Source organism: Nannospalax galili, unplaced genomic scaffold, assembly GCF_000622305.1.
Source record: "Nannospalax galili isolate Female #2095 unplaced genomic scaffold, S.galili_v1.0 scaffold203, whole genome shotgun sequence".
NCBI lineage: Eukaryota > Metazoa > Chordata > Mammalia > Rodentia > Spalacidae > Nannospalax > Nannospalax galili.
The window spans coordinates 1113125-1126235 of NW_008351640.1; the positions used below are offsets into that span (position 1 = coordinate 1113125).

At 35.3% G+C, this 13111-nt stretch overlaps 1 pseudogene; it reads left to right on the plus strand.

The window, feature by feature from the left end:
- Window positions 1-481: 481 nt before the first annotated feature.
- LOC103746387 overlaps window positions 482-13111 on the plus strand; it is a 15575-nt pseudogene continuing 2945 nt past the window's right edge.

Consider the following 13111-nt stretch of genomic DNA (forward strand, 5'->3'; position numbering starts at 1 on the left):
GAACTCAAGAAAAAAAGTCATTGAAAATAAGGAATTACCAACACAAATGATTTTTCCTGAATCATTTGCTACTAATCAATATTTGTATTAACTAGGGGATGGAGAGATGACCCAGCAGTCAGGAGTCTGTATTACTCTTGGTGAGGATCTGAGTTCTATCCCAGCACCCACATTAGACAGCTTAGAACTGCCTGTAACTACAGTCCCAAGGGATTTGACTCTCTCTTCCAATATCTGTGGATTCTTCACACACATGTCCATACCCACATTCAAACACAGAAACACACACAATTAAAAATAAAAATCTTAAAAGAACAATTATATTTAAAAAAAACATGTTGAAGTTTAGAAAAAAGGATTTTTGTTCAAGATTATTTCAGGAAGAAGTCAGTCAATATTTGTATGCAGGTGAATTATCAGGAAGAGTTCCAGGATTAAATGGTGGAAAGAAACATAGAAATGAAAAAATAATAATTAAAAAATGGATATTATTGAGGGCAGAGTCCGCTTAAAGGACATTTCATCTAGTTTCCATGGAGAGATCACCCTTGACAAAAGCATAGAAATGAGCTCTGCATCATTTGCAAAAATTTGCATCCAAAGATGTAAGTTCTTTGTGTATGCAAATCCAGTTGGCATCAGTAACCTAAATGAAACCCACAGCAAAGGAGGTAAGGTACAGATCATAGCAACGCACACTGAAGCTATAGGAAAGGGTCTCTCTATTGATGTTAGGTATTATACAAAACAAATAATGCATACATGCATAGTATAAGCACATCAGAAATTCTACCTAAACTTGCTTTCAAATAGACATTTCCAGTGCATTGATAGATAACTGAATACTGGATATGTAGCTTTAAAGTCAGAAACCTCTTAAGGAACCCAGAATAAATATTTTCTCATGTAGTAAATATCTTGCCAATGAGGGCTGATAGGGAGAGTGAGTTTTCTACAAGGGCATGGCCCCTGGCAGGCTGCCCATGCTCCATTGGATGGTCCTACACTGATGCATATACCATCAGCAGTAAACATAGAGGGATATATATGGTTGGTTACTTTTATAATATTCATGCCACTACCACACCTGTGGGCACATTTTTCCAGGCCAGTTGTAGCTCACAGGATTCACAGCTGAGAAAGTTTGCTGATACATTTTCTCTTCTGGTAGCTTGCATACCACCTTCCAGGACTGTGAAAGATAGCCAGTAGAAATGGGGCTTTGAAGTCAGTACCAGCTTGATTTCCCCATGTTTTCTCTTTAACCCATATAGTTTCTTTGGCAGTAGGGTCTAACCATGAAGTTCTGGTGCACTACCATGAGCAGGAGCAATAGCCAGTGTTGTTTGAAGGTCCATGGTGACAGCATGCTCATGTTCCACATGAGCTCAAACCATACAAAATCCTAGTACAGATATCGGGAATTAGACTGAGGAACTATTGGCAACCAATGGCTCCAGGAAAGGGGAGAGTCAGTCTTCTTTAAAGGTGAGACTCTTGGTAGGTTGAGCAGGCTCCATACTCCAGTGGATGTACCCAAACTGAAGGGAATTTTGAGACATTAACCTGATTCTCTAGGACTTAATATATAATACATATGCCCCTAATATATGCATTAGACTACAGGGACATTCATATTGGGGAGTGGAATCTAAATACGACCAAAATATAAGATATGAAATTGACAAATTTCAATAAAAATGGTAAAAATACAAGCTAAAAATGAATGATTATAGTTATATCTAAAACTTCAAAGAATAAACACATTTTACTAAAAAAGAAACCTGAAGGTCGTCAATGTTGGGTTGGTTTAAGCCTCTGTCCTCACCTGTGGCATAGGTGAGGAAAAGCAGTAGAGACAATTAAGACAAATGCAAGAGACACCAGAGTTTTGTTGTGAGTTGCTTCAATTTATGGCCTGTGGAATTATATGCATTGCTGGAACTTGATAATGGGTACTAACATTGCTCTCCTCAATTCATAGTTTGACTTTTCAGTAATTCTGGAAGTAATGTGCCATGGTATACAGTTGTAAACATCAGTTCATATATAAGCATAGATGCTACACAGTTACTTAGACTTCTTTTCAGCAGTGCATTAACTCTAAATTGAAAAAGAAAACCACATAAATTTCCTTAATAATGTAGTATAAGCTTGATTGAAACATATTGCTAATATTATTAAGTGTACCAATGACTAACTGAAATATCATATCCTGGGTCCTCACTCTGCTGTTTTGACTGCACAGGGCTTATAAAACACTCACCAACCCATTACTGTATGCAAAACATAATGCTTTTTCTGGAACTCTGGTTTTTATGGACTTTTATGGCTGAACAATTGATATTTACCTATCGAGATTGCCTTAGAAGACCCTACAGCAGCACAGCAGAAGATAAACTATGACTATTTGCCTATAATATGAGAACAGCAAAATAGCTAAAGGCCTCCTTAAATATTCCTGGTATTAAACCAGAGTGACTGTTTAAAAGTTTGGCATTTTACTTTCATAGCAAGCAGTGTAAGTTCTTTCATCATCTGTTTTGGTAAAATGGACTCCAAGAAATCTTTTGATGGAATTGTGTCCTCTGTTGCTATCAAGTACAGGAAGCATATTTCCTCTTTGTGCCTCAAACCTCATCAGGGTTACAGATGCTGTCTACATACACACTTGCCAAATGACATGTAATAGTCTCAGATGGTCTGACACATACTTTAGATAATGATGACTTCAAATAGTGATTATTGTAGTTCTCCCTGTGAAATACTAAAAGAAATCTTGTTTTCTAATAAAAAGTCACAGGAAAATATTTTCAGAAAGGGCAAGGTCTTAGTTAGGTTCAAGAATGTTTATCAAGCACTGTATTTGAGTACTAAGAGAAGATAATGTATCAAAGTCGATGTATCTAGAGAGGGAAGAAATGGTATGCTTCTTTTTGAGGTAGACAAATTAAAAATTAAATTTCACAGGGCTGGAGAGATGACTTTGCAGGTAAAGAGCTTCTGATGCAAATATTAGGATCTGAGTTTTTAACCCATTGAAAAACTAAATAGGTGTGAAAGTCTGCCTATAATCACACTGCATGTGAAGCAAAAACAGGAAATTGCCAGAGGAAGTTGTCTAACAAGAACAGATGAAACAGGCAAGGTTTGGATTTAGGAAGACACATTGCTTCAATATATAAGGTGGAGAGTGATCAAGAAAGATATTAGATACCAATCTCAGGGCTTCACACTCATGTGCACACATGTGCATGCACAAATGTCCATACATGTATACCCACATACATGCAAACATACAACTATTTACCACCATACCCACATAAAAATACCCAAAATTAATAAAAACATTAAAAATGAAAATGCACAATAGGAGACTTCATTTAGGAACAAAGATGTGCTACAAATCAATAGATGATACAATGAGAGGCCACTGTATTTCGGACAAATGTGCTAAAATACTGAGTAATTTGCCCAAGTAAAATGAGCAGATACAGGAGATGCATGAAGGCAAGTGAACAGTAAAGTATGTCAGTTGAGTGAAAGCTGTGCTGTAGAGGCAAATCTGGCTCCGTACTGGAGGGTCTGGGGCTGTGCTACTTTTTTTTTTCCTTTCTGTTGGCGCTGGGAATCCATCAGTGTGTCTGAGTAGAGGAGTGGCAATAGCCAGCTTTTGCTGTACTCTATGTGGGAACACAGACTATCAATTACCAAAGATTCTATTCTCTCTCAGCAGAATGGAAGCTTGATGGGACAATTCCTATTGTGGGCAGAGAGTGGGAGGAGAGCAGAATGAAAAGCTTTCTGAGGAGTCAATATTCCCAAAGGTGGCACAGCTTGTGCCTTTCTCCACATAAAAGGGGATAATTAGGCCCAGTGGGTGTTACATCATAACATGCACTTTATGACTAGGTTTATACAATGCCAGGCAACTGGTGAGCATTGTTTTATTGTTCTAACTGCTCATTTTAGTGCAGTGTAAGCTTAAGCCTAAGGGTAATATTCCTACTAATGCAGCTGGGGGCATTTATATGATGGAATTTTGCACAGCAACTTTCAAAATTCTGGAAAACAAGGAGTTTGGATAGCATGCCTTAATTTTTCTCTGCATAGGGAGCTTTGAAAATATGGATGAAGGTCTTCTTTTGAATATGCAAGAAAATAAAAATGAAGGGACTATTTATCCTGTGGTCAGTATCTAGAATGATTAATCTGGGTCAATGATATGGATTCGAATAATTTAAAATGCTGTGCTGGAAATAGAAGTCAATGCAGTGGGGACAGCACAGACTTTGAGGGCAGCAAGATCCAGGCTTCTTCTTGCAATATTTATCAGCTGCCTATCCTAAATACTTCTCTGGGCATCATCCTATACATGTCTTTGAATGGAGAATTGATGAAACATTTAAAATTTTCTACACATAAGAGAAAGCAATGCAACCATTGAAAATAAAATGCAGGTGGTCATTGCTAATATGAAATTTTGTTTGTGCTACACAGGAGATAGGAATATGTCCAAAATGCCATGTATATATTATGAGATGTTTTATATATTTATTAATGCATATATGTAATGCATATCATGCATATATACATAAATGTGTGTATGTGGGTTCTCTTGGTGACTTTGTAGTGAGATTAAGAATTTTTTTCCGCTGTAATTTTTAAAACTATTTTATTATTTTTATTTTATGTGTATGAGTGTATTGCCTGCACATATGTGAGTGCACCTGTGTTGTGCAATGCCACAGAGGTCAGAAGAGAGCTTCAGATTGCCCTGGAACTGGAATTAAAGATGGTTCATAGCCACCATGTGCGTGCTGGGAATCGAACCCAGGTCTTCTGCAAGAGCAGTCAGAGCTCTTAACCACTAAGCCATCTCTCTAGCTCCTGTAAAAATTTTTTTGTAATTTTTTCATCACAGTGAAGCTTGTAAACCAAAAAAATAGAAAAAAGTGATTATGAACCACAAAATATTTCCTCAGTCATTTATTTTATGTCTCATCCACAAGAGGATAAGTTTCCTGTGATTACTATGGAAAACAGACAAAGCCATCATTTTTTTTTTCTTTGCTGCTTTGTGGGAAATAATCCATGGGGAATGTTTATAGTCTAACCTTATTATCATTAGAGGAAATAGATACTGTTTAAGTTGTAATATTAAAATAGAATTGGTCTGGAGCTGAAAAGAACCATGAAAATAGGTACAAATTTTGGAGAGGTAGAACTCCAATGGATTCCAGACCAATGTAATACCACAGTCTGTGATTTTTGAGTAATATGAAGCTACTGTTGTGTCTCTACTTAAATTAGCACAAAAGTAAAGATAGCAGCAGTTATTTAACAGTATGTTGTAATATTCATGTTTACATAATTCTAAGCTACATGGGTTCGGTATGTATGTTTTATATGTATGCATTCAGGTGTGTGTTTGTGTATTCACATATGCATATGGGTACTCATGCACATGTTTCCATGTGCTTGTGGTTGAATGAAGTCAATGAATAACAATCACTCTCCACATATTTTTGAAACAACATCTCTTATTGAATTTGAAGTTCACCACTTTTCATGGGGTGTTGGTAGGGATCTGTCTCTCAAGTGCTGATAATACTGACGTACTGCTGTGTCTCATTTTTATGTAGATGCTGGAAATCTGAACTCAGATCCTCAGTCTTATATGGAAAATACTATTCTGACTAAGCCATAGCTCCAGGCCCTGAGCAGTATTTTCTTTATCTTGATATAAAGATGTGTCTGAACATCTTCAGTATAATTTTTTTTTGTATAAGAAAAATTGTTAAAATAGCAAGGAATCTCTTAGTAATTGAGATTAGAATCTTAAAATATGAAGCAAATAACCACTACATTATGCATTTTCCCTATCATCAAAATGTCTGACTGCAGAGGTTAAAATTAGATTGGATCAGCTATGCTATGAATTAATGAAGAATTTAGATATGCATGCAAACAAACACCTAAGTAAAAACATTGAGAAACTAGTTATTTTAAAATATTTAAAAATCTAAAATATCATACTCAGCTGATAGCCAGGTGTCCTAGGGATTATAGACCTATGGGATGACATTTTGCAAGGTCTCAAATGTTGAAAAAGCACTAGTGACATTAATGAACGAGTCATCTGCGTGAAGAATTTGGAAATGTTCTTTATTCGATTCCCATGGCAACCCTCGGTACAAATTTTAGAGACTCTCACTTTAAAGTTTCAGAAGCTTCTAGAAGTTAATTAGTTCTGCGTATTCATACATTGTAAATATCAAAGCTTAGGACATAGTGTAGAGAGAATTCTGCAAGGAATACTTTAATTAGAATCTTATGTGAATAGTATCTAATAGGGAATGAATCAATCATCTAATATGTGTTAATTTTATTTCTTTTCATTAAAATGAAAGTGAGGGAGTGGCAAAGTTGTGGTATGGAAGGAGAGATTTTATCACTAAATCTGGAATGAGATAAGCATTGCTACATAGAGGACTGTGGTTGAGTGGAGGAAACACTGATAAAGGAAATATTTTGAGTGGAGAAAAAATAAAGGACCCCAAATCTTCAACTTTTCACAAGGTGACCATGGATCTAAAACATCTGAGAATCTGACCATAATACATTAGCACAGTGCAGTATTTTTTATTATTTTTATTTTATGTGTGTGAGTGTATTGCCTGCATGTATGTGAGTGCACCTGTGTCATGCAATGCCACGGAGGTCAGAAGAGGGCTTTGGATTACCTTGGAATGGGAGTTAAGGATGGTTCGTAGCCACCATGTGGGTGCTGGGAATTGAACCCAGGTCCTCTGCAAGAGCAGTCAGTGCTCTTAACCACTGAGCCATCTTTAATACATATGAAATATACTTTCACAGAATAACACTTAAAAAAATTATGGGTTGATATAACAGGTGTAACCCCTTATACACTCTGTATTAAGAAAAGAAGAAAAAATGCCTGCCACCATTGCAAGAGAAAATATCAAAGAAAACAAAGCTCTTTCTAGAAGTTTATTAAGGGAACAATTAAGATGCTAGAATTCAGTGATCCTATACTGAGACAATTGCCCTTTGTGTCTTAATGGATATGTTTTACTCCTGATTTAGCGCTGGGCTAGGACTGAGAAACTATAGACTTTTCCAGTGCTTAACTACATTCCTATTTTCTGATCTTGGACTGGAGATTTTAGATGTGTTGCTGATTAAGCAGCAGCCAGATACTGAGAGGCACACTAGGTTTGCCATTTACTTCTAAAAGTATCAGTTTTCTAGTAATGTTGCTTTTTGTAGGAAAATGGCTTTTCCATCAAAGAGCACATTTGCATACCTTTCAAATCTCATCACCCTAAAATCATCATGACTCCATCATAAAATACCTTTCCAAGCATTCAACAGCATTGAGAACTTTCTCATAGTAAATATGTGGGAAATAAGCAAAAAATGTCTGCTATTTGTCTGAAAGATATTTTTGTAGAATGTTCTGGCTTCCAGTAGATGTTTTTGCCATCTGTCCTACAAAGAAGTATTTGTGTCTTCTGGTTGATGTAATTTAAATGTTCTATAGCTGAATTTCTTTGCTTATTCACTGCTTAGTTTGAGTGCATGAAAGAAAACACCCAAAACAGATCCACATATGATAATATCGAACTAATATCTTATCTGAAGGATTCAGTTTCCTATTATTTCCTATTTTGTCATTCCATACAAGGTTAAAGAAAACTCTACACCTTTAGAATATTCTGTCACTTGTAAGTACTTGTCAACAAAATTCGAATAAATATACAAATGAATAAATTATTTCAAAATGTTCACAGTTCAAGGCAATAAGAGCAGAAACATATTAATGAGATTTTATAGAAAATATACCTCTCTCAGGTATATTAAGGTGAAACTAGTCTACGTTTTTAATTCTGTGTATTTCATGTATCAACTTCATTATTTCAAATAATAAACTTAAATTTTCATTTGTATCTGAAAATGTAGCATAACAAATTGTATACTAGACTCTTAAATAATAGTCCTTTTGTTCTGATTGTTTATGTTCTGTCTCAATCATATTTTCATATCATTTGGGTGTCATAAAGGAGAGCCTTTTGCGTGATATTATCTATAGTGTTGTCACTTTGCTGTATCAACTGACTCTTTTTCCTTTACATTTACATTAATCATATTTTCCAACCATCCTATGACTTCATGTACCAAAATAGAATGTGAAGATCTGCAAGTCTTGACCCATAACACTTTTCCATGTGCTATCTACTGCTTTTTCCTATTGTTTGTTGAGATAGAGATGATGATACCAATGGTGATCTTTAAACTCTGTTATAAAATATGGTGACCAGAAAATGGAATTGTTTCAGAGTAAGAGTTAGCATTAAGAATTATTCATAATGACTTTCATATCTACATATTCAAGATTCTGTGCTATCTTTTCTTAAATTAATTCAGAACTAAATGATGTGACACATAATTCTGTATAAGGCATGCCATATGCTCCAAATTCTATGCCATAAAACAATGATAAAGCAATTACCAGTTTCTTGCTTATTCCATATAAGAAACTCTGTGGATAAACCTATGTAGAGAAAACTGAAAATAATGTTCAGCAGCCAGTACCAGTTCTCCATCCATGTCAATGATTTCCTTGGAAAATATTGCATTTTCATTAAGCAACCATTCAGATGATTGATTCTTCATTCAGAACACTCTAAATGGTGGTATCTTATTAAAAAGCACCCAGCTAACCTGTTCTCAAACTTCTAAGCAGAAACTCTATGATATGCAAAGCTATGGGTGTAGCCCATTCGGTAGATTGCCTGTCTAGCATGTAGGAGGTTCTGTGTGACATTCACACAGGATGTTGAGGATGTTGGTGTATCCTTGTGATATCAGCCCACAGGAAGTGGATGTAGGTACAAAAGTTGCTGGTCATCCTTGACATAGCAAGTTCAAGAACAGCCTGTGCCACTTGAGATGCATCTTGAAAAAGCAAAAAGATTATCAAATATATTTATTCTTATTTAAACCATTTAAATTCTTGAGTTGTGTAAACTTCAAACTTAGAAGTAATTTTTACATAACAAGAAATAGGTAATATATCTGAACCCAAATCATGACTTAAAAAGAGTCTCCTAACACCAAAAATTAGATTGGGCTTCAGAAAAAAAAAAAGGTACTTTTAATTTATTGGATTAATTAAATTGAATTCACATTGAATTAGAATACCTAATTCAGTTAGTGTATGTTTGTTTCTAAACTTTTGACTCTGCAACACAACAATGTCATCTAAAAAGCTCAGTATTTAATAATCCATTAATAATCCTCAATAATCCTGTAAATGAGTTACAAAAAACTAAAGGAAAAAATTTAAAATTTTTAAATAAGTTTATGATTTTTTTGTCAGGCTGCATTCACAATTCTATTGGGTGGTCTCCAGTCTGAAAGATTTACAAAAACATCCTTACAGAGAATAATTAAAGCAATACAAAGGACCACAGTTAGGAATATGCATAGCCAAGAAGCTACAGAAAGCAAAGAAAGAAAGACATAAAAACAGAAATACAAAATAGGGTCACAAACACAAACAAGTTCAAATGACAGCATCCAATCCACATATTTCAAAAGTAACACTAAATATCAAAGGCCTCAACTCCCCTGTAAAAAAAGCACAGGCTAAAGAATGGATCAAAAAAGAAGATCCATCTTTTTTTACTTTAAAGAAACTCATCTCACTTCAAGGATTAACACTACTTTATGGTGGAAGAATGAAAAAAATAATATTACAAGCAATGGCTGTAAGAAGCAAGCAGGTGTTGTGATTCTCATATCTGAGGAAATAGACTTCAAATTAAAACTAATCAGAAGAGATAAAGAGGATTACTTCATTCTAATCAAAGGATCAAGAAGATACTACATTCATTAACATATATGCACCAAACTCCAGTACACCCAATTTCATAAATGCAGTACTCCAGGAGAATAAAACACAGATTAACCCCAACTCAGTAATAGTAGTGATTTCAGTACCCTATTATCTTCAGTACCAAATCTTCCACCCAAATATCAAAGAAATCAGTTTCTATTCAGCAGCTCATGCAAAGGTTTTCTAAAACAGATCACATTCTAGGGCACAAAACATATTTCAACACATAAAACTGTTGAAATAATCCCATGCATTCTATCAGACCACAGTGCAATAAAGCTTATAATCAACAACCAAAGAAGCAGTAGTAACTACTTGAACTCATGGAGATTAAACAAGACACTCCTGAATGATGAATGGATCAAAAAATTAAGAAAGATATAAAATTATTCCTTGAACTAAATGAAAATGAGAACATAACACAGCTAAACCTCTGGGGCATTTTAAAAGCAGTCTTAGAGGAAAGTTTACTGCTTTTGGTGCTTATATTAAAAATCAGAAAGAACACATGTAAATGACTTAACAGTTCAACTAAAAAATCTGGATAGGCAAGAACAAATGAACCCCAAAGACAGTAGATGAAAAGAAATAACAAAATATCAGAACAGAAATGAGTATATAAACAAAGAAAATGATAACAAAAAATCAATCAATCTTAGAGTTGGTTCTTTGAAAAGTTAACAAGATAGACAGATCCTCAGCCCAGCGAACCAAAAGAAAGTAAAAGCAAATTCAAATTAACAAAATCAGAGATGAAAAGGGGAAACATCACAACAGACAGACAGGCACACCCACAAATACAGAACATTGTAAGGGTATACTTTAAAAAATCTGTACTCCATTTAATTAAAAAATATTAAAGAATGGATGAATTTCTAAAGTCATGGACACACCCAAATTTAACCAAGAAGAGATCAATAGTTTAAACAGACCCGTGAAAGTAAGGAAATCGAAACAATAATGCAAAACACCCTGACAAAAAAGAGCCCAGGCCCAGATGGATTCACAGAAGAGTTCTACCAGACATTCAAAGATGTACAACCAATACTGCTTAAACTATCCAAAAAGAAATAAACAGGAGAACTCCAAAATTCCTTCTATGAAATTAGCATCACTCTAATACCCAAACTAGATAAAGATACAAGAAAACTATAAGCCCATAACCTTAATGAATATAGATGCAAAGATACTCAACAAACTACTCATGAACTACATTCAAAATAGCTATCTGATTGGAATTAAAGCCCTCTCAGTGGGAATGAACTCACAGGTGGTACTGTAAAAGTAGTAAAAAGTCATGGCTAGAGAGGTCATAGATCCTCAAGAAAACGTTAGCTCTGTCAACATCTCTAGACAAATGAAATTTCTTATCATATGCTAAATATGGATCCTTATATTTACAGTATACCATACATCACTCATCAAGTTTCTTTTTGAAAAAGATGGAGGCTACTGTCAGACACAGAGAATATACATCTGAGAGATGCCCAGTCCTAGGTTACATATCTACAGTGGAACCACTACATTTATGGCCCATGAACGTAGTGGAATGTGGGCTAGAGAAAATCTAGTGCATCCCTCAACTCTCACTAGTGATGTCTCCTTATACTACAGAGGGTGATGCACACAAAGGCCACAACTGGCCAACTTTTAAAGAATGAGACGGCAAAGTGGGTTCCCTGGATAGGACTCATATATTAAACAGCCACCCATGGCTCAGGGTCCATTGTGGAAGGGGGAACTGAAAGATTGCAAAAACCAGGGCTGGTTCAGGATAATAGGGAAGCAGAGGCTTTCAGTTCACTGTAAGCTTGCACATGTAGACTTGTGGAGATGGTGGCATGCAGTACAGGACCCATGTTACTTCATTCAGATAAGGGCCCAGTGTCGAGCGATGGAAATGGGTGACAGGCCAGCCCTAGTCTGGAAACTATTGGAGACCGATTGCTGCTGGGTGGAGGAGAATAGGCCTTACCAATGATCTCTAGATAGACTTTCTAGACTCCAGTGGATGAACTTACACTGAAGGACACCTGAGTACAAATGCTTGACTAGATAGGACTTAACACGTATGGCAAAATACATGAGATCTGGTGGGGTGCTGGGAGACATGGATAGGAAAGGGTTTCTACATTTGATTAAGAACTGTTGTATGAAATGTACAAAACTCAATACATTTAAAAAAGAAACACAGTGTAAAATAGTTGATGAATACATCAGATTTCTAACTTTGACCTCCTCATATGACCACACATATGCACACAGAAGCATGCGCACACACGCGCATGCACGCACACACACACACACACACACACACACATTCTTTTCCAACTACTCCCCTCTCTCCAAAATGTATGAAATTCTAAGACTATGATGAACCAAAAAAAATGTAATTCTTCTCATTCACTGTATCAAGCATCTCACAACAGCAGTAATCTATTATATGTGAATCAATGCATCTCCCAATTTCAGAGGTCGTAATCTTGTTTATGATAGTGACATGGTTATATAAATTGTTTCATACTTTGGACTTACCTATAGTCTCAATGAGGCCCTAGGACATAGTTGTTAAAATCATTGACTCTGGAGGCAGAATATATATTCAAAATGAAGCTCTACTTCTTACCACAGGGAAAGCTCTTAAACTTCTGTGTTGCTCAATTTTCTCAGCTGTAAAACAATAATTAATTTCAACATACCAAAAGTGATTAAAACCCACCAAAGTTTCTAGGCTACAAGAAATTCTCAAGAATACTTATCTTTATTTTGATTATCCTGGTTTTTCCTTAACAGAAGAGGGATAATGATGATGTTGTGTTGACAGTGAATGCTACAGTGTCAAAACATCAACACATGTTATTTCTCCTTGTCCCTAATTTTCCAGCCTTTTTCTTTTGCTCTCTGTAAGTGAGTGAAATTCTAGATCATTAGTCTCATGTTCTGAATCAGCAGGGAGATAGTAAAGATGGTTACAAGTTCCAGTCTTGATTTTCCAATAAAATAAAATCATAATTTTATAATACAGATCATTGTTTCCTTAAAATGTCCAGACAAGTAGGACATTTGTTCTATTTGGCTAGATTCTGAAAAATCAAACAGTTTTCTGCACACTAGCACTCAAATTGCTTTCATGGTCAATATTCTGGACTTTATATCAATTTATTTTATATTGTTATTTTTTATTAT